The sequence below is a fragment of the Heloderma suspectum genome, chromosome 3 (genome assembly GCF_057233095.1).
Source record: "Heloderma suspectum isolate Gila_16-S chromosome 3, 16-S_ref, whole genome shotgun sequence".
NCBI classification, from domain to species: Eukaryota; Metazoa; Chordata; class Lepidosauria; order Squamata; family Helodermatidae; genus Heloderma; species Heloderma suspectum.
The window spans coordinates 141730524-141754167 of NC_139460.1; the positions used below are offsets into that span (position 1 = coordinate 141730524).

A 23644-nucleotide genomic window follows, 5' to 3' on the forward strand; every position below is an offset into this window, starting at 1 on the left:
TCCAGAAGCAAAGGAAGTCACAATGGCAACTCCCTTGAAGAGGTCGGCAGCTGCCAGCGCACATCCCAAGGGCCCAGGTACAGAGCAGGGGGCTCATGTGGCCTTTGTGGTGGTGGGGGGGCTGTGGCTGGACAGAGGGGTGGCTGGGCTTCTGGAGTGTGCCAAAGTGCTTCGGAGTGACCCAACCTGCCTTGGGTTGCTTCATGTCTTATTTATTTATTTATTTATTTATTTATTTCATTTCTATACCGCCCAATAGCCGAAGCTCTCTGGGCGGTTCACAAAAATTAAAACCAAACAACACACAATAAAACAGTTTTAAATATATAGAACATTCAAACCACTATAAAATTTTACAATACTTCTACAAGAGTGATGAAGCCAGATTTTAGAATGGATCCCACCAAAGGAAAGAGTAGTACCAATTCCTTGCTGTTAATAGAAAAGCTAGTAATAAAATATGTTCAAAGGAGGGGAATAAACAGTCATCATTCACTCCATATTTTGTAATGTAGTGATATTGATGGCACTGGAAAGCTAAGATCTCCACCACCGCAAATGTTTTTCTTTAGAAATTTGTAAGATGAGAAACAGCATTCCCAATGAACTTGAGTTATGTTGCAGGGATCTGTGGCAGTCCAAATTCATCCACCAGTACACCATCTTTGTTTTTTGCATCAGTTGGCACGCCCTCTGGAATTGATGGAACAGATGCAGCTTCATCCAGATAGGAGCTATCTTCATCAGCAAAAAGTTCATCACCCAGGGCCTCCAATTCTGCCTCCAAGTCCTCTTCATCAATCTCTGGAGTTCTATAACTACGCCCCAGTGCTTCCTGAATTTCACTAGCATCTTCCATCATATCTTCCAACTGGTCTTGCAGGTCCTCAATCTGATCAATTTTTACTTGCTTGTAAGCCTTTTTCATTTCCTTCACTCCGAGTTTCATGGCATCAACCGTTGTTTTTGTATCTTTCAGAGACTGGATGGTATAATTGGCTTGTTCCATATTGAAAGGCTGCTGGGCTAGGTTATCCCGTTGGTTTTCATACATTCGCTTCTGTTTTAATACCCTCAGGGCTTTCTGCTTTACCATGTTCTTTGCAGGCCCCTCCCTCATTTTCTTCATTTGATCTTTATACTTCACCAGTTCTGCATCAAGCCTAGAAATTTTCTTGTCAATAGACTCTGCTCTGCCATCCACCGTGCCAATGCAGTCCGTCAAGTTCGGAGGCGGCACCTTAGGCTTCGACTTGCCAAACAAGCGGTTCATTTTGGCAGGTGCCCGAGCGAAGGCAACCAGCACAAGCCTGGACCCGCTTCAGGTGCTGCCTGCAGCGGCCCAAAGCACCCTATTTCGGCTCAGTATTTGGCTCTACAGCAGAAGTGGTGCATAGCCTGACTTTATGGCTGCCATTTCCATAAGACTGAACTTACAGAAAACAACGAGTCACCATTTTGCATAAAAATGACGTCTTGCATGGTGAGTGGGCAGCTTCTGCACCCACTCCTTGGGCCCGCGGCCGCTCGGTGCATGGATCCAGCCGAGCACAACAGTTCAACAAGTGGGTCTGGGGTGCGCAAGCAGGGGTAGCAGCTTGCTGAGCATCCAGGAAACCTGGATGGAGTCCATCCATCCCTAGTCTAGAGGGACATTGTTGTTGGTCTGTCGCAGCAAAAGCCATAAGTAGTCCTGTGGCACCTTAAAGGCTAGCAGATTGATTGTAGTGTAGGCTTTTGTGGGCTTGCATCCGATGAACTGAACTCTAGCCCCCATATGTTATGGTCCTATAAACCTGTTAGCCTTCAAGGTGCCATGAGACTCTTTGTTCAATAAGCAAACTAACTCATTTTCTCTCTACATGTATTCACCTTCCAAACTGTGCTTCTCCTGTTTTCTTGACTTCTTTCCAATATTTCCTTCTCAACAATTCAACCACAATCTGGTGATCATTAATAGAGTTGTAAATTATTTCTATTCCCAGATACAAATATTTGCATGGATCTGCACAGAATCAGCTGTGTGGTCCATCTGCCTGTGCCTCTGCTTTCCCCCAATTCTTTCTCATATATATGGAGAGAGAGAGAGAAGAGAGAGAGAGAGAGATTGAGAGAGAGATAGTCTGTTCTCTGTAGGCCAAAGTAGGCATTTGGTGGCTGACTTGGGTCTGGGGCATTGAACAGATGAAAAATACCGGTGCAGAAAGGGGGGGGGGATATCCCCTTTTTAATGTACATTAAAAATACCAGAGCAGGGAGGGGGAGGATATCCCCTTTTTAATGTACAGTATCCTCTTTTTAATGTACATTAAAAATACTGGATCAGGAAGGGGGAGGATATCCTCTTTTTAATGTACAGTAAAAATACTGGAGCAGGAAGGGGGAGGATATCCCTTTTTTAATGTACATTAACAATACCAGAGGAGGGAGGGGGAGGATATCCCCTTTTTAATGTACAGTATCCTCTTTTTAATGTACAGTAAAAATACTGGAGCAGGAAGGGGGAGGATACCCTCTTTTTAATGTACATTAAAAATACTGGAGCAGGAAGGGGGAGGATACCCTCTTTTTAATGTACAGTAAAAATACTGGAGCAGGAAGGGGGAGGATACCCTCTTTTTAATGTACAGTAAAAATACTGGAGCAGGAAGGGGGAGGATACCCTCTTTTTAATGTACAGTAAAAATACTGGAGCAGGAAGGGGGAGGATATCCTCTTTTTAATGTACATTAAAAATACTGGAGCAGGAAGGGGGAGGATACCCTCTTTTTAATGTACAGTATCCTCTTTTTAATGTACAGTAAAAATACTGGCGCAGGGAGGGGGAGGATACCCTCTTTTTAATGTACAGTAAAAATACTGTAGCAGGGAGGGGGAGGATATCCCCTTTTTAAAGTACAGTATCCTCTTTTTAATGTACATTAAAAATACTGGAGCAGGAAGGGGGAGGATAACCTCTTTTTAATGTACAGTAAAAATGCTGGAGCAGGAAGGGGGAGGATATCCCTCTTTTTAATGTACAGTAAAAATACTGGAGCAGGAAGGGAGAGGATACCCTCTTTTTAATGTACATTAAAAATACTGGAGCAGGAAGGGGGAGGATACCCTCTTTTTAATGTACAGTAAAAATACTGGAGCAGGAAGCAGGAGGATACCCTCTTTTTAATGTACAGTAAAAATACTGGAGCAGGAAGGGGGAGGATACCCTCTTTTTAATGTACAGTAAAAATACTGGAGCAGGAAGCAGGAGGATACCCTCTTTTTAATGTACAGTAAAAATACTGGAGCAGGAAGGGGGAGGATACCCTCTTTTTAATGTACAGTAAAAATACTGGAGCAGGAAGGGGGAGGATATCCCCTTTTTAATGTACAGTATCCTCTTTTTAATGTACAGTAAAAATCCTGGCGCAGGAAGGGGGAGGATACCCACTTCTTAATGTACATTAAAAATACTGGAGCAGGAAGGGGGAGGATATCCCCTTTTTAATGTACAGTATCCTCTTTTTAATGTACATTAAAAATACTGGAGCAGGAAGCGGGAGGATACCCTCTTTTTAATGTACATTAACAATACCGGAGCAGGGAGGGGGAGGATATCCCCTTTTTAATGTACAGTATCCTCTTTTTAATGTACATTAAAAATACTGGAGCAGGAAGGGGGAGGATACCCTCTTTTTAATGTACATTAAAAATACTGGAGCAGGAAGGGGGAGGATACCCTCTTTTTAATGTACATTAAAAATACTGGAGCAGGAAGGGGGAGGATACCCTCTTTTTAATGTACATTAAAAATACTGGAGCAGGAAGGGGGAGGATACCCTCTTTTTAATGTACAGTAAAAGTACTGGAGCAGGAAGGGGGAGGATACCCTCTTTTTAATGTACAGTAAAAGTACTGGAGCAGGAAGGGGGAGGATATCCCCTTTTTAATGTACAGTATCCTCTTTTTAATGTACAGTAAAAATACTGGATCAGTAAGGGGGAGGATACCCTCTTTTTAATGTACAGTAAAAATACTGGAGCAGGAAGGGGGAAGATACCCTCTTTTTAATGTACATTAAAAATACTGGAGCAGGAAGGGGGAGGATATCACTTTTTTAATGTACATTAACAATACCGGAGCAGGGAGGGGGAGGATATCCCCTTTTTAATGTACAGTATCCTCTTTTTAATGTACATTAAAAATACTGGATCAGGAAGGGGGAGGATACCCTCTTTTTAATGTACAGTAAAAATACTGGAGCAGGAAGGGGGAGGATATCCCTTTTTTAATGTACATTAACAATACCGGAGCAGGGAGGGGGAGGATATCCCCTTTTTAATGTACAGTATCCTCTTTTTAATGTACAGTAAAAATACTGGAGCAGGAATGGGGAGGATACCCTCTTTTTAATGTACATCTGCATGCACCCAAATAAGTAGGTAGCTCCTGCTTTGCCACAAGGATATCTTGGGATACACTCTGTTCTCACAGCACAATAGAGTTTGAGCTGTCTAACTGGTGAGCTGTCCTGCTGTGCAGGCCTAGTATAAACAATAATAATGAACACATATTAAACTATTATATTAGTTTATATATTATAAATATATAAATATTTAAATATTAAACACATTAAGCTATCAACTATCGAGGAAGAAAATAATGGGAGTGTTCTGCCCAATAAAAAGTTGTGCAGCACAGTTGAAAAACACAGTATAAACAAGGAACAGTTCAGAGATCAATAAATTGCTCAGACTGCTTGCTGTGTACAGTCCTTGTCAATTTTCCCCACTGCCTCAAGCCTGTGGCTCCCTCTTGTCCCTGCCCACAACTCCTCACTCTCCTGCCAACAGCTCCTCCCAGCTGTTTAGGCTTCCCTGCGGCCCATCACTGGCTCCTTGCCACCACTGGCCAAGCAGCCCAAGCCCAAAAGCTCCTTTCATGGATGGGGCCCAAGATTAAAACCCAGTTCACACATTGCCAATGTGCAATGGTTAACCAGCTGTGAGTTGTTGGAAACGCAGCAGTAGGGAGCCTGTGTGCTGGTTCCTGCCTGCACCCTCAGTTTTGCTGTGATGAACAAGTCAGGGACCCCATAGGTTCAAACTCTGGGTTGTTCGTCCCTCAACAACCCAGAGTTCCAGGTTCAGGTGGGGCATCTCTGCATTGTTTATTGCAGAAAAAGCAGGCGAGAACCTGCACATGCGCTCGCTTACGCTACATTGTTGTTGGTAATGTGCAAACTAGGTCCCAGGGAGAAAGAATGTGAGCGAATTGCACAGTGGCCATTTCCTATTGCATGCATGCATGCACACTCAGTTACCTTGTTACCTGGACTGTTTCCCCTGCCAACAGGCATGCATGCAAGTGTCAAGAAAAAGATATATTAAGAAGACAATTATTATATAAACAATAAATTAGTGTGTGTGTATGTGGGGGGAGGAGCTTTTTCCATCAGGCAACTGTCCAGAAGCAAACATATCCTCCTCGCAAAAAAAACATGGGCAGACCAACATGGCCATTTGGCAGTCTTAATTTTTTAGCATCCTTGTATTTTCACAGTCCAAGGTAGTCAGCAAAAACAAGAGATGTACTGAGTTCCTAGTGAATCACCATATATGACTGCTTGGCTTTGTTTGACTTGGTGGGTCACAATGTATGTAGGCCTAGTTTACATGATCATTATAACTAATTCAGAGTGTCCTCTATTTGAAAGGCTGTTCAGTCCAAATCTGAGCCAAAGAACCATCAGAAGGAAGAGCCGGGCCTTGAAGTTGCCCATCAACAGCACCTGGACAGCAGACTGGGCACACAGGTCACCTGGTCACGGTTTTCCCACTATGGTGACTTGTACTGTGTTTCTATTTAAATGATAATAATAATTTCTAAATTTGCACCTATTTTATGGAATTCAGTCTATGCTTTTGGTGTGTGTGTGTGTGTGTGTGTGTGAGAGAGAGAGAGAGAGATGTATTTCCCCTTTTTTTGTTGATTCATAAGTGACACCTGACATTCAAGACAGTTTTTCCATACCTGCTTTTAATTCTATCCACACTACTACTTCAAAATGAAAATGGATTTTTCTAGGAAATACCCTTTTACTTGGTTCAGAAGAACATTAAAGAGGAAAAAAACCCTAACTCTTTGGGTTTGCTTTGGATACACATTTAATACTGCAGAAACAACTTTGATGTCATTTTATTTCCATTGGCAATTAGCATTTTTAGCTAAAGACAGACTTTAAGTTTCTCACACTGATATCTATATTGGAACCAGACTTGCCAAATCTGAAGTTTGCTTTGGAAATACCTAAACCAAACACTGCCATTTGACTAAATTAAAATTCAGAACTTGCAATAATTTCTATTTTATATTTAGCATTCATAGTGGTGGGGGTGGGGCAAAGTGTCCTATCACAATAAAGTTGGTTGGCTGTACAGAATGCTAAAGGTTTGGATCATTATCATAAGATGAAACTCTAAATGATGACAACTATAGGAGTACAGCCCTTCTCTCAGTCCCACTGCTGTCACTGGCATGTTTGGTGGGAATCTGGGAGAAGGCCTTCTCGGTGGCTGCCCCATGGCTGTGGAACGCCCTTCCCAGGGAGGCTAGGATATCTCCCTCCATGTTGTGTTTCTGGAAGCAGACTAACACATTCTTGTTCCAGCGGGCCTTTGAGACACAATTGGAACCTGGGGGTAAGCTGCTAAAATGCTTTTTTACTGTTTTAATATAATTTTAATTGTATTGTTGTTTAATTGATATTTTATGTTTTCACTGTATATGTTTTAATTTTTGTAGGCAGTGTGGTGTCCCAGTGCTGGGAAAAAGGCAGGGTATAAATATAATAATAATAATAATAATAATAATAATAATAATAATAATAAAGATTTAAATGAGTTGAGTTACTGAAGTAACTATAGAAATAAAGGACACAAACCAGCCAAAGTTAAGCAGTTTTAAAGCCCCAAAACATCATTACCTTGCATGCACCCAGTTAAATTAACTCTTTTTTAAAGGTTTGACTTCTAACTTCCAAATAAGAGCTATCATCATGTGTGACAGATGGATGACACTAGGGCCAGCCTCAAGGGTAGGAATGGTTAGGCATCTGCCATGGGCCCACACCCCAGCAAACGGCCACTGAGAAGAGCCCCTTGAAGTCACTTCTCCCCCTCACCATTGCAATTTGTTTGTTCACCTGCCACTCACTCTGACCCAGGCAACGGTGGTGGAAAGAAGAGGAAGCAGTAGATGCCAGTGCCTAGGTGTTTCATTGGTTCTCTGCCAGGCAAGCAAGCAAGCAAGCGGTGGCAATGAGAAAGGGGAAGAGAAGCAATAGCAGCTGCTCACAATAGAGTCACTGAGAGAGGGGGCTGATTGAGGGTGTCCTGCCCAAGTGTCCTCAGGAACATGGAGCAGGCATTGGATAACATGTAAGCTTCCCACAGTAAGGTACTCCAGAATCCTGGGGTTACAATAGAAAATATCTTAAACCTTGCGGAGGCAACCTGGTCTTCATATTAGATGGGATTTTCAGCAGCTCTTCATTGGTAGTGTCGGGCGGTACTGCTGGTTCTTAATTGTGTGGTTCTTGTAGTACTAACCATATATACCACTTCACAATACTTTACGATTTTGTTCTTGTTTCATAGGACACTTTGTGTCCAGTTTCCACATAGGAAACTGAGGCTGAGAGTTGAAGAAGGCCGTACATGGAGGTCATAGTGGAGCGGAGACTTGCAGCCAGACATCCAGTGTGCATGTTCCACCTACAAATGACAGAACCACACTGCTTTCCTTTCCTTCCTTTCTTCCTTCTCATGCTCCAGGTTCTAGAAAGCATAAACTGTAGCCATTTAGGGTTTAGTAACGAAATCTACAGTGTGCCATCAGACTGAATTTAAGCGCTCCCAGGAAATCATTCAAAGTAGGTGTGTGTGTGTGTGTTTTTCTCTGTGTGTGTTTTTGGCAATGGCAATGAAGAATTGCATATTTTACATTTCCCAAACTTCAGGTTTTTGGAGGTATTCAAATAACTGTGAATATTTGCACAGTCCTGTTTAATTGGGGCTTTTGCTTAATACAGTCCAGTTGTTGTATTTCTTTATTTCTGACTTCTTTATTGCATGCACCTGTTTCAACTAACTGCTAGCCATTTCTAGACTCCAAAACTTCTGATTGGCTTAGAGCCAGGAGCGGACGCTTGTTCCCACACTTAAAATGAACTAGGCCCTCCAACGGCACATATAGAAAATGCTGCTAGCACACCACCCTCCTTTTTCTTTCAACAATAGGCTGGACCACTGTTTTTATGTTTTTTTTTAATAATATAATTCTACTTGCAGCAGGGCAGTACATGTAGATTTGGTTTATTTTAATGGTAGGGTAGTCCAAGCCTCAGGGTCATATCAAGTTCAGGAGAGTTTTGCCTGGTTTTAGATTTCATTATGGTCCATTCATACCATTATGTGGTAATCCTGTTTGTCCACTTTCATAGTAAAAATTGTCGGATCCAGTGTCATCCACAAACAAACTTAACAACAAGTGCTGTATGTAGGTATTTGAATGTCAGGATGATGGCTGTTATTTTTTTTCTCCTTTCCAACAGTGGATCATTTGTTGTTGCTAAAAACAGATTGAAATCTTTAGGATCGTTTACATAAACAAGGGTGAATACTGTTAGCTGTTTCTATACTGTTCAAACATGGTTTATAAATGGAAGTGAGAAAGGGCTGGATGGGCTTGATCTCGTCTGATCCCTGCAGGGTCAGCCCTGGTTAGTACTTGGATGGGAGATTGACTGGGAATCAGATCTCTTGCCCTGAGCAAGGGGTTGGACTCGATGGTCTTGTAGGCACCTTCTGATTCTATGATTCTAAGTACATTGACCTGTTTTTTCCCCTACAAGGTGCAGTAGGGATTCGTGTTCCTGCTAAAGCCATGTGAGGATATTCCAGACACTGAATGACTTACTTACATTATTTATATACCACCTTCCAGGGCAAGCACTGCAAGGACAGTGTATGATAAAACTGTAAAAATGATACAGTAAAACCACATAATCCCCTTCATGGATCACTGCCTTGTTGTGGCGAAGGGGCTTGCGTAACTCAGTGAAGCCATAAGTTACGCCGTGCAGGGCCACCCAAGACGGACAGGTCATGGCAGAGAGTTCTGACAAAATGTGGTCCACTGGAGAAGGAAATGGCAACCCACTCCAGTATTCTTGCCAAGGCTAAACTCTTGCCCATGGAACGTATCACAAGGCTAAAAGATATGACGCCGGAAGATGAGCCCCTCAGGTCGGAAGGTGTCCAATATACTACTGGGGAAGAGCAGAGGGTATTTCCAAGTAGCGCCAGAAAGAGTGAAGCAGCTGGGCCAAAGCCGAAAGGACACTCAGCTGTGGATGTGTCTGGTGGTGAAAAGAAAATCCGATGCTTTAAAGACCAGTATTGTTTAGGAACGTGGAATGTGAGATCAATGAATCAAGGTAAGCTGGAGGTGGTCAAACATGAGATGGCAAGATTGAACATCGACATCTTGGGAATCAGCGAACTAAAATGGACAGGCATGGGTGAATTTAATTCAGGTGACCATCATATCTACTATTGTGGGCAAGAATCCCTTAGAAGAAATGGAGTAGCACTCATAGCCAACAAAAGGGTGGGAAAAGCAGTACTGGGGTACAATCTCAAAAACAATAGAATGATCTCAGTACGAATCCAAGGCAAACCATTCAACATCACAGTAATTCAAGTCTATGCCCCAACCACTGATGCTGAAGAAGCTGAGGCTGATCGGTTCTATGAAGACCTACAACACCTTCTAGAACTAACACCCAAAAAAGATGTCCTCTTCATCATAGAGGATTGGAATGCTAAAGTAGGAAGTCAAGAAATCACCGGGATAACAGGCAAGCATGGCCTTGGGGTACAAAATGAAGCAGGACAAAGGCTAATAGAGTTTTGCCAAGAGAACACGCTGATCATAGCAAACACTCTTTTCCAACAGCACAAGAGACGAGTCTACACATGGACATCACCAGATGGTCAATATCGAAATCAGATTGATTATGTCCTTTGCAGCCAAAGATGGAGAAGCTCCGTACAGTCAGTCAAAACAAGACCTGGAGCTGACTGTGGCTCAGATCATGAGCTTCTTGTTGCGAAATTTCGGCTTAAATTGAAGAACGTAGGGAAAACCACTAAACCATTCAGGTATGACCTAAATCATATCCCTCATGAATATACAGTGGAGGTGAGGAATAGATTTCAGGGATTAGACCTGATAGACAGAGTGCCTGAGGAACTATGGACGGAGGTCCGTAACATTGTTCAGGAGGCAGCAACTCAATCCATCCCAAAGAAAAAGAAATGCAAGAAAGCAAAGTGGCTGTCTGAGGAGGCTTTACAAGGAGCTGAGGAAAGAAGGGAAGTGAAAAGCAAGGGGGAAAGGGGAAGATATATCCAACTGAATGCAGAGTTCCAGAGAATAGCAAGGAGAGACAAGAAAGCCTTCTTAAATGAACAATGCAAAGAAATCGAGGAAAACAACAGAATGGGAAAGACTAGAGATCTCTTCAAGAAAATCGGAGATCTCAAGGGAACGTTTTGTGCAAAGACAGGCATGATAAAGGACAAAGAAGGCAGGGACCTCACAGAAGCAGATGAGATTTAGAAGAGGTGGCAAGAATACACAGAAGAACGATACAGGAAAGATCTGAATGTCCCTGATAGCCATGATAGTGCGCTCACTGAACTTGAGCTGGACATCCTAGAGAGTGAAGTCAATTGGGCCTTAGGAAGCATTAGTAACAACAAAGCTAGCGGAGATGACAGTATTCCAGCTGAGCTATTGAAAATCCTAAAAGATGATGCTGTTAAAGTGCTGCATTCAATATGCCAACAAATTTGGAACACTCAACAATGGCCGCAAGACTGGAAAAGGTCAGTTTACATTCCAATTCCAAAGAAGGGCAACACCAAAGAGTGCTCAAACTACCGCACAATTGCGCTCATTTCACATGCCAGCAAGGTGATGCTCAAAATCCTACAAGCTAGGCTTCAGCAGTATGCGAACCGAGAACTACCAGAAGTACAAGCTGGGTTTCGAAGAGGCAGAGGAACTAGAGATCAAATCGCCAACATTCGCTGCATCATGGAGAAAGCAAGAGAATTCCAGAAAAACGTCTATTTCTGCTTCATTGACTACGGTAAAGCCTTTGATTGTGTGGATCACAACAAACTGTGGCAAATTCTGAAAGAGATGGGAGTACCAGACCACCTTACCTGTCTCCTGAGAAACCTGTACGAGGGTCAAGAAGCAACAGTAAGAACCGGACATGGAACAACCGATTGGTTCAAAATTGGGAAAGGAGTACGACAAGGCTGCATATTGTCACCCTGCTTATTTAACTTATATGCAGAGTACATCATGAGAAATGCCTGGTTGGATGAATCAGAGGTCAGAATTAAGATTGCTGGGAGAATTATCAACAACCTCCGATATGCAGACGATACCACCCTAATGGCAGAAAGCGAAGAGGATCTAAAGATCCTCTTGTTGAGGGTGAAAGAGGAGAGTGCAAAAGCTGGTTTGAAACTCAGCATTAAAAAAACTAAGATCATGGCATCTGGCCCTATCACTTCCTGGCATATAGAAGGGGAAGAAATGGAAGCAGTGACAGATTTTACTTTCTTGGGCTCCAAGATCACCACAGATGGTGACTGTAGCCATGAAATTAAAAGACGCTTGCTCCTTGGGAGGAAAGCTATGGCAAACCTAGACAGCATAGTAAGAAGCAGAGACATCACCTTGCCAACAAAGGTCCATCTAATCAAAGCTATGGTTTTCCCAGTAGTAACGTATGGCTGTGAGAGCTGGACTATAAGGAAGGCTGAGCGCCGAAGAATTGATGCTTTCGAACTGTGGTGCTGGAGAAGACTCTTACGAGTCCCCTGGACTGCAAGGAGGTCAAATCAGTCCATCCTAAAGGAAATCAACCCTGAGTGCTCATTGGAAGGACAGATAGTGAAGCTGAAGCTCCAATATTTTGGCCACCTAATGCGAAGAGAAAACTCTCTGGAAAAGACCCTGATGCTGGGAAAGACTGAAGGCAAAAGGAGAAGGGGATGGCAGAGGATGAGATGGCTAGATAGCATCACGGATGCAATGAATATGAACTTGAGCACGCTCCGGGAGAGAGCGCAGGACAGGAAGGTCTGGCGTGCTATGGTCCATGGGGTCACGAAGAGTCGGACACGACTGAACGACTGAACAACAACAACAAAACCACATAATAAATTACTAACAACACTAGCAAAAGAAAACAGTAAAACGCCAGTGACTGATCAATCAAAGGCCTGGCAAAACAGAGAGGCCTTTGGCACCCACTTAGAAATTCTGAAGTAAGGCAGCCGGAATGAAGCTATCAGGAGTCACACTGGCTCTATGTGATCTCCAGGTTTTGGAGACCAACGGTGGGAGAGCACAGTTACCCTCATGCCCTGCTTTACGGCATCCGGTTGACTACTGTGTGGAACAGGATGCTGGATTAGATAGGCCTTTGGACTGATTCAGCATGGTTCTTCTTATGTTTAAAGATAACCACCGAAAAGCCCCTTTTTGTTCTCTATCCTGTTGTCAGTCGCCTTTCTATTGTGCTCACCATTTTCCCTTTCATATTTGTCACCAGTAAGTGTGTGTTAATAGCATGGATTCTTATGGAGCTACAGACTAGATGCATGGATATGGAAATCTTCAGGTTGGGGGGAAGTCTGGGAAGCTGCTCTCTTTGTTCCTCCTGCACCCCCCACAACTAGACCATGCTAATTTTTCTTATCATATTGATGGAACCAAAGTCAACCACTTCCCTCCTCTACAGACTACCACCATGTTCATGGTCCAGAAATGAAATTCACTAGGTAATTCCAGATGTTTATGTTGCCAACATGCTGAGGATAGCACATTTGGCAATGGAGGTCTATAACCTGCTACTGCTAAGCAACCCCCCCCCCCCCGCCCCGGTAAGGTCAAGGACTGAATAACTCTCTGTTTTAAGACCCAGATTAGATGTAGACCCCATGAACTAATGCATTACCCAATGAACCCTTCCACATTTATTACAACACAGCCTTTGCCTATTTCAGATAGGCCTGAGCAATGGTATGATTGCAACTGGGTTCAATAATCGCTGCACTTTGCTTGGCAGTCAAGTACAGGTGTTACAATGGCTTATACACTGGAAATACTGACTAAAGGGGTTAGATGACTCTTGTAATTTATTTTAGATTATGTGCTTTGTAGTTTAGGGTTTGTCTAGTAAATAAGGTGCACTGGAGCTAGGCTGGCATATGCCTCTCATGTGAGTTCCTCTGTCTACATGCTTGCTTTTGTTTAATTCGGTTTACTTGGGCAGGAGGCTATACATTTGAAAAAAGCCAGGACTGGCTTCCAGTTACGCTGGATATTTAAAAGATGAGAAATCAACTTGGATCTTTCTGGATGGCTTCTGTCACCTTAAACTCCACACTGAGATAGAAGCAGAATTAAAATAATGGTTCCACATGGCACTTAAATATAGCCGAAAGCCTAGCCTGCTGCCAAGATCCTTCTATAATGTTAATTTGTAAATGAGTTCCATTCAGCACAAGTCCCCTGCAACGTGAATTACTAACTTCCTCTTGGCATGACAGTGTCATTACTGATCAATGGCCTGCTAACTGCACCTTAATTAGTCAGTTCCTGTTCTCTCTCTCTCTCTCTTTTTGTAAGTGAGAGAGGGGGAGAGGGGAGATTACTCTTATTATTATTTTTGTTTGCATCCTTTCAATTGCAAAATGCCACTATATTGCAATAAAAATGAAAAGAAAAAATGAGAGGAAATCGGTGATTTATGTCTCCCCTCTACCAGTTGAGGAACATGCATTTATTAATTAACAAAAAATTAAGAGCTTCTTAATCAATAATGTTGGTGCCTGCATGAACAAGAAGCAACAGAAGGGGGAGAAACTGCAAGAAGGAAGCTATTAATCAAAGGCACCATAATTCTGAAATGGATCAATGGTGCTTTGTCAGTCCATACTGGACAGGCTGGTGGTGCAATTTAAAACATTAAAAGCTTACCATTAATTAGGTCTGAAAAAAGGCAAGAGGGTAATATTGAAAACACTGGAATGCAATGGACTGGTAACAACATCATCTGAGGTGCTTCCAGATGAGGGCTTTTATGGTGCCATCACCTGCCCCATTCATGGAATTTTATGGGTGGTCCAGACAATGTCATCTTTCACTCATGACCCTCCTATATTCCCACCACTTCCCCCATCTTTTTTCTTATTGCATAAAATCTGTTAAAGGAGAAAAAGACAGAATAGCTGCACAATGCCTTCTAATGGGCCACCTGCCTGGAAGCACCTGTAGTTTTTTTTTTATAAAAAGTGAGTGAACAACAGATAACAATTCCAGATTAAATTGCTAGTGTGGAAGCAACCATCATTTTTAAAACAGTTATTTGTGGGAAAATTAATCAATTTTAATTGTGTGTTTGTTTTACCCATTTCTTAGCTGCCTTTCAAAACCATAATCTTCCAAATATTGCTGGCAGCATAAAACAATACAATAAACATATTAATAAAATCATATCAAACATACACAATTTAAAATAAAACCAGTTACAATAAAATACAATAGTACAATAGTGTAGCACAATAGTCATTCAGTGGGGAGAACTAATGATCTGTCGAGAAATACAAACGCTTTTCAAGAATGATTGCACATGGCCTCAGATATGGTACATGTGGTGGAGGGAGGAGGTTGGCTGCCCTGCTAACCAGTTTCTAAAAACTGAAGAGCTGAGCCTTAATCTGCCTAGGAAGACCTCCTCCTTAATGTTAATTGTGTGTGGATGATCTGTGGTTACGTGGTGGAACAGGAGGGACAGTCAGACACACTGAGAGCACAATCCTATGCATGTTTAGGCAGAAAAAAGCCCTACAACTCCCAGCATTCCCCAGCCAGCATAGGAGCTGTAGGACTTTTTTCTGTTTAAGCATGCATAGGATTTTGTCCTTAATTCAGGGAGATCTTACAAGAGTTTTAGTAAGGGTACTTCCAGATGAGGCCTTTATTATGCAATCGCCCACCCTCATTCACAGAATTTTACATGTGTGTGTGTGTCCGGATGGCATTGTCCTGATGACATTGACACGGAATAATGGGCTAAAGTTACAGGAAGCCAGATTACAGCTGAACATCAGGAAAAACGTCCTGACTATTAGAGCAATATGACAATGGAACCAATTACCTAGGGAGGTGGTGGGCTCTCCCACACTGGAGGCATTCAAGATGAAGCTGAACGGCCATCTCTCAGGGATGCTTTGACTTGGATTCCTGCATTAAGCAGGGGGGTGGACTTGATGGTCTTATAGGCCCCCTCCAACCCTTCTATTCTATGATCCTTCTACTCATAACACTCCCATATTTTCCCACCATTTCCACCTTTTTTCCTGGGAGTTGTAGGACTTTTTTTCCTGTCTAAACATTCTGGGCTGTGCCCATGTGTATCCTGGGACAAATTAAACTCTTTTTCTACATAAGGTCCAAACTGCTGTCATTTCAAGGAAATTCTCTCATCCAGGGGAAGCGAAGTGCAGGGATCATATTGCCCAACCGGGAAAGCTTAAAGCTCTTGCAGCGCCTGTACTGATAGGCACCACTTATGTATGCAATTTCTCTCCAAGATATAATCAGAAAAGAAATGATATTCTTTCCAGAATATACGCAGTTTAGATATAGCCCTTCCTGAAAGGAAATACTCCTCTGTAATTATTACTAAAAGGGCAAATCTTTGGCCTTCCTGGAACAAGGGCCTATTGGAAGAAAGCCAATGTTAAATATGTGATTAATGAAGAAAATGGTGTATGTTGTGTGTGTGTGTGTTTGGTGTGTGTGTGTGTGTGTGTGTGTGATATATTGTACATACATGCTGTCCCAACATTTCACAGATCTAAAAAGGCACTCAGCTGGGTACACATAACACACAGACTCTAGCACCAATTCCTACCTGACTACCACTTTTTTTACTGCATATAGCTGAAAGTAGGGATATATGAGAATTGTGGTTTTGCTCAGAAAACATGCGGGCATGCTTTCAAGCCCTGAACATGATCGTGATTGTGAACATGTGTCTGTGGAAAATGTTCAAAAATTGCCAGACATGTGCTTGTGTTCAATTTGTGCAACTTCCTCAGTTCGATTTTGCTCAAATTTCCTGATTTGCTCAAATTTCCTGATTTGCACAAATTTCCCTGTAGATTGAATCAGCCAAACTTTAGTCCATGGAGGAAAGTTGCACAAATTAGGAAATTTGCAAAATTTGGGGGAATTTGCGCAAATCCCACATTTGATGGCTGCTCGACTCGCACAATTTTCCTGTTTGCACAGAGCGAGCAGTGATCACAAAAACGAACAGGAATGAGGACATGAGGTGAGATGATGTTTGGAGAATCCTAGCAACCTTGAACATCGCTTATTCTCCAATCCCTAGCTGAACGTCTTCTCTGCCAGCTGTACACACTTACTCTACAACAGCCTAACCCTGCATAGGCTTCTGAAGGAGAATCTGTTAAGGGGTTCAAATGCATTCAATGGCCAAGTAGAGCAGTTTTCCAAGCTGGGCGGGCTAGCCCTACCTGCTGTTGAAACTGTGCACCCCCTTCCCCTTCCCTTGACAAATGGCCAATGGTGCCTAGATGCAAGGAGGACTGGGCAATAACTACTTTGCATAGGCTTCTGAAGCAGAGTGTATTAATAAAGTGACTATAACCTAGGGATGGCACGGGCGCCTGATTCCGCCCAAGAATCTGGCAGAACCCCCCCTGTCCACACCCCCGAGCGCTGCTCACTGAGCCGCTGCCCCTGCGTGCCCCCTGCCCGTATTCGGTGAATGGCCTACACTCACCCCGGCGACCTTGTTGAGCTTTGTGGAAGCCATTTTTTGAGAAATAAAATGGCGATCGCAAAAATGAACATATTTGTGTATGCATGAAAATGCAGTTTTTTGCGAATGTGCATATTCGTGTACACACAAAAATGTGCGTTTTTGCAAAAAAACCATGCATTTCGTGCATACGCAAATATGTGCATTTGCAAAAATTCACATTTTTGCACATAGGTGAATATGCACACTCAGAAAATGCATATTTTTACGCATACACAAATATGTGTATTTTTGCGATCTCCATTTTATTTCTCAAAAAATGGTGACCATGGCGTGCGATGAGGCTGCTAGGGTGAGTGTGGGCTGCTTCCCGAGCACAGGAGGGGCTTGAGTGCAGTCCAGGGACTGGCGAGCGGGGGCAGGGGCTGAGTAAGCACCTGGAGAACCCAAATGGGGGTGGGTTCGCACATCCCTACCATAACCATTTCCTTAAAAAACACCACGTAAGAAAGTTTAGTCATAGCTTCTGGTAGCACTTATTGTAACTGTGACACTATACTTGCTTTTAAACAAATGTGCTGAACTTTGCTGCTTTTCTTTTAGAGAAAAGGCACCCAAGGGGCCCTGATCCAGAATGTGCTCCTGATCCAGATCAGGAACCCTGAGCTGGTTTTCTGCTGAAAATTGTTCCCTCCTGGCTGCTATTCCTTCCACCCCGACAGCACCCCCCAAAAGCTGTTTCCTTACTGTATGTAAGCAACCAAATGGCATGGGTCAACTCACAGGGAGATTTCTCTAGCAGTAGAGTAAGGCTCAGATGCTTCATAAGGCAATACAGGATCAGGACAACATGGGCCATCTTTGCTGGTCCCAGGCACTCAATCTTCCCCATCTGGATTTGGGCCAGAAAGACCAAGGAAAAGTGTGGGTGCATGGAGGGTAAGTTGTGAGCAAGCACAATTTGTGGCATTGCTAAACTGGCCAGGTGTCCTACCTTAAAGAGGATGGTCTTCTATTTTGGAGAGGAGGCAGAGGACAGTCCTCCATTTGAATGGGTCCTCTCTTTGAAGAGGTATCAATTCCAGGTCTGGTTTAAAGTCAAAGAACCATAAGGTGGGAGAACAGCAAGGGCCTTGAAGTTGCCCATCAACACTCAACACCTGGACATCAGACTGAGCAGGCACACAGGTCACCTGGTCACAGTCTTCCCCATTATGGGGAGCTGTATTGTATTTCTATTTAAATTATAGTTTTTACTTCTAAATTTGTGCACGCACACACATTTGCATATGCAAATGTTACACACATTGGTGTCCTCTTTTGCCCTCCTTTTTGGCAATATGTACATAGCCACCCTAGACATTGCACAACACCATCACTGATCACATTCGCAGAAGACTTCTGTTAAGTCACCAGACGTAGCTTCCAATTTCCTGGCTTTGTGGAGCCTGAGCCAACATGAGATGGCCTTAATTCTGGTCTTAAACCAGCAGGTGTTTTTGATCATTGAATAAAACTAAACCAAAAGAAAGCCAGCAGTGGTGAATAATGTTAGGACAACCCCCCCCCCCCGCCGCCGCCCAATCTAAGAAGCACTAAAATATCTTCAAATGGAAAAGCCTGGGAAAATAAAAAGGTTCTCTGCCACTGAAAAGACTGCAGTGTAGGTGCCAAGGTAGCCTCTCTGAGGAGGGCAGTCCACATCCTGGGGTGCCTGGGGATATATGAATTACGAGTACTGACCTGCTTTTTACTCATGATAGCCATGCATGTTCCAGGTAGTTGATTGTATAACTGCTTCCATGACAAACTTAGCTAATGAGAGTCAGCAAAAGACCCCATATACCAGCTTTGGTGGATGCAATCCCCAGTTCCAAAGAAGTGCTTGAAAGAAGAGAAGCTGTTGTTGTAGGGTTTCCTGACCATTTTTGAGCAACAAACCAATCATAGCCCAAGGGAGTTCATTTTCTGTATGATGTTTGCTTGATAGATAGGAAAGTTCTATGACCTCATTGTCTGATGGTGGTTGTAGAATTATAACTACCTACCAAGAGGCCCTAAAGACCCCGAAGACTCCCAAAGACCAGGGTTGTACCATAATGAAGAGAAACTATGAATAATTCTATCTGATGCAGATGTTGGCTTTCCCTGTTGTGTCCATTTCCCTCTGTACATTTAGATGTTCTGGATTCCTTTGTTGCTTCCACCTGGAGCAAAATCAAATAATAAAAAGATACTCCTTTTCTAAACTGACAAAAGTACAAGATTACATTAAGCCACAGGGTCCTGGGCTGTTTCCTGTAGACCATAATAGGCTATAAAGAAAGCCAAAGCTTGAGGCCCTGAATTACTGCACTAATAAACCCTAAATACAATGCATATGGCAAAACATATGCTTTGTGATTTAATCTGCCAAGATGATCTACAAAAAACAAACTCGAAAGAAATGTGGCATTCTTCCATTTTTTTCTTCCGCCCTCCCCCTTTCCTGTTCAGTGTTTTGTATGCACACTTTTATTTCCAGTTTTTCATTATGGCTTACACCTTGCTACTGGATTTCTTTCCATAGATGAGTCCAGAGTATCCGCCAATTCCCAGGAAAGACTGGAGGGTGGGGGGAAGAGAAATTGAAATCACATTTTAACTGCCATGCTGGTAACTTCCTTTGGGTAAATATGGTGTATCTGTATGATTTCCACCATTAAGACACCATTTTATGTTGTGGAAGGTATCCTTGAACATATTTTTGGGACTACAGTTCCTTTTTGGACTACAATTTGGGCTACCATTTCTTAGAGTCATAGAGTAACTCCTGAAGATGCATAAAAAGGTCAGCAAGGCTGTAGTTTAACAGAGTCCCAATACCACTTCTTTTTTTAAAGACAGCAACTCACAGGTGCTGCTTTGAGCAGAAAAAGCTGTGGGGGCAATGGTGCTTAACCCTCCCATCATTTCTCTGTTCCAAATAGCCACATGCTGGCTTTCCTGCCGTGGGATTCAAAATGCATACTTACTGATGTTTCGAACCCCGGAGACACAAAAATTATGTGGGAGATGACTATACACCCTTGCCACTTTTCCACTCAAGTGGCACACCTGCTAGCATCCTCCCAACCCCCCACTGATGTATCTGCTGGCCATCCCCAACACATGTATCCAGTGCCTGTGGGAAGGGGCCCTACATGTGCACTGATGTACATGCGCAGAGCTCCTTGATGCAAAAGGGAATCCTGGGGCAATTAGGATCCCCCCTCGTATGGAGTAACTCTACATCTATACATCATAATGCACACAGGGCACCGTCATATGGGCACTGAATACATGGCCATAGGGGCATAGCCCTGCACGCCCCCTCCAGAATTGGGTGAACTCTAGGTGGAGGCACATGTATACCCTTCCTTAAGGACTGAGAAGCTGCCATGGTAAGCCCTTAATAGAAAGGAAATCGAAAGATGGGTGGCATAAAAGAAACAAAGATGGTCTTATGGGTATAGGAGTATGTTAGAAAAGGGACAATTCACTTTACTCAGCATGTTTAACTTTACTCAGAATGTACACTGCGGGAGTCTAATTGACTAATCCTCCCTAAGGAGGCAGAAAGTGCAAGTGAAATTCTCATTTTCCCAAAGGAGATAAACCATGTGGACAGGATGGAGAATATGATATGCAGAGGTGACTGTAGGGTTGTTGAAAACTGATGACAAACAACTGATGTTTGTCATCAGTTTTCTACAACCCCATAATCACCTCTGCATGTCATATTCTCCACCCTGTCCACATGGTTTATCTGCTTTGGGAGAATGAGAATTTCACTTGCACTTTCTGCCACCTTAGGGAGGATGTGGTGTTAAGGCTTGTGTGCTTTGGCTCACAATTTCCTTGCTTTTTGGTGCTGGGTTGATAGCTTTAACATTGTTTTGTAAACTGTTGGTTTTTTGTTTATTGAATATACTGATGTCTAGTATAGTGGTTTTCAACTGGGGTTCTGTTGAGCATCCCCCAGGGGTTCCCATTAAATTTTACAGCTTCCTACGTCAAGCATTTCATATTCCAAGCTATAATGATTAATAAGTACATAGGAAGCTGCCTTATACCAAGTCAGACCATTGATTCATCTAGCCCAGTATTGTCAACACTGACTGGCAGCAGCTTTCCATTCAGGGTTTCAGGAAAGCATTTTTCCAGCCCTAACTGGAGATGCCAAGAATTGAACCTTGAATCTCCTACATGCAAAGCACGTGTTCTATCACTGAGCTACTGACCCTCCCCAAATTGTGTGACTGTTAAATACATAATATATTGCCAGTTTTTCCTATGTGTGTGTGTGTGTGTGTGTGTTTACTTCGTGTGTGTGGGAGTTGGGGTTCCACCAAATATTGTGACATATTATAGGGGTTCCTCATCACCTCCCCCCCCCAAAGAGCCAAAGACCACTGGTCTACCAAATAGAATAAACATTTACTGGCCACTGAAGGATCTATCTGTGTGAAGATCATCTTCACTAACTTCCAGTAGAGAAGAGATGGGAAAGGATGCCATAAAACCCAGTGGCTAGTAGCCAGTAGAAGCCAGGATCAGAGGCAGCATGCCTTTGAATATTAGTTGCTGCAGAAAAACAGCAGAAAAGGGTGACTGCCCTCATGTCCTGCTTGTGGGCTTCCCAGAGCCATCTGGTTGGTCACTGTGGGGAAGAGGATGCTGGACTAGATAAGCCTTTGGTCTGATCCAGAAGGCCTCTTCTTATGTTCTTAGGGATGAGAGTGATACAATGGCATATAAGACAGTTCTCCCACCATAATCTGCAGCAACAGATAGTGCCAATTTCTTAATGTTCTGCCAAGATCTAACAGGGGCTGGATGCTTTCTGGGAGATGTCATGTACACTGGTCCCACGGTTTGGAACACGCAGGGCCAGTCCTATCATTAGGCAGAGTGAGGCAGCTGCCTCAGGTAGCAGATGCTGAGGGGCAGCAAAGTGTTGGAGGACAGAGCTGTGTGTGCCACTTGGTCTGCCTTGCACCCCCTAAGCTAACCTACTGCCCTCAGGTGTTGTTGAGGATGCTGTCTCAGTGTCAGTGCTGAAGTAAGATTCAGCTCTCAGTCTGGTTGGCTTCTGTATGTGGAATGCTGGTGTCATCTGGCTTTTGCCTCAGGCAGTAAAATGTCTTGGACCAGCCCTGGGAACACAGTGGCTTCTCCCAGGCTTTTAGAATACAGATTGATTATTCTTTGTAAAGGTTCGGCAATTGCCATTATTTTTTATCTGCACATAGAAGGACTAAACTTACCAAGCAGACTATGGCAAGCACAACACAAAATGCAAGGGGAGAAAATAACATTGAAGCAAGATCGGTAAATCTTAAACATCCCCCCTCCAACCCTCTCTACCAGATCTCCCCACCTTGTGCCCCTAACATCATATGCTGTGTCTTTGGGATGGATTTTAATTGTTGTTAAGCCACTGGGAGGGAGCCAACATTGGCTAAAGAGCAGGATATAAATATAATGAATAAATATGACAGAATGCTCTTTCCTCAGAAATGGTTTTCCATGGTCCAAACAGGGAAGAATGGCTTGTTATTCTTCAATATCCCTCTGAACATGCCTTGAAGAACAGTGACAAATGAAACTAGCAACAGTAAAATAAATAGACCTCTCTGTGTTTAGAAGATCTGTTGCCTCCACATGTGTCCCAGTCCTGCACTGTGCCAGGAATTTTGACATTCCTTTGCAAATTAGGATGGCTTTGTGAATGCAGGTCTTCCCCTTCCCCTTCCCCTTCTTCTTCTTCTTCTTCTTCTTCTTCTTCTGCTGCTGCTGCTGCTGCATGGGGGGAGGGCTTTAAGAATCTGGGCCGGGGTTCAAGATCAGAGTATTGGTTTGAACCCAATTGTTAGCCCTTAAAATAATAAACACAATCCACCTTGCAATTAGAAAGAATTCACAGGGGAGAGAGAGAGGGAGCACTTCTAAAAGATATTTCTATTCACACTTAGCATCTTATTGCTGTTAAGACTGGAGGATTGTGCATATCCAGGAGAAGGATAAACCTTCATGAGCCAACAATTTCTAGATTTGCTTTGGCTTTAGATCTCTCCTTCTCCCTCTCTCTGTCTTTTTCTTGATCACAATTGCAGCAATCAAAGCCGTTAAGCAGAGGGGCATCCTGATGTTGCCACAAAATGTTCCTTGGGCTAATTATTTGCCAGTACAACTGTTCACTTCCTGTGGTGGATTTCTGCTAAATCCTATTATTACTCTTGCTCTGCAATTGCTATTGTCTGTGCCTGGAAACACATCTCAAAGGCGACAGACAGGCTTTTATTACAAAACATGTGAATGAAGGTTTCACCTACTGTTTTAGCATTTTCCCTTTTGAGGCTTTTGTGGAAACTACATAGCTTTTCTTTATAAATCACAAATGTTGAAATGGACTTTTACTGCTGGGGGGGGGGATTACAATAATAAAGATACCTCAAAAAGTACAAATGGCCTCATTGGTCCTCCCCCTCCAAAATCCACAGTTGGACTCCAAAGCTTGCACACTATTTTGTGACATTTCATTTGGTCCTAATAAAGTTATTTTATTTGGACCAACCAAAATGTCACAAAATAGTCATCAGGCTGGATGGCACAAAAAGCAGGTGATGGGGGAAGAAATGAGAAACTACAAAAATTAGGCCAGATATAAAGACTGTTGTTCTTCTCTTTACTTCT

General features: G+C 43.0%; 1 pseudogene; it reads right to left on the minus strand.

The window, feature by feature from the left end:
• Positions 1-389: 389 nt before the first annotated feature.
• On the minus strand, positions 390-1294 carry LOC146350311 (charged multivesicular body protein 5 pseudogene; annotated as a pseudogene).
• Between the last annotated feature and the right edge of the window lie 22350 nt (positions 1295-23644).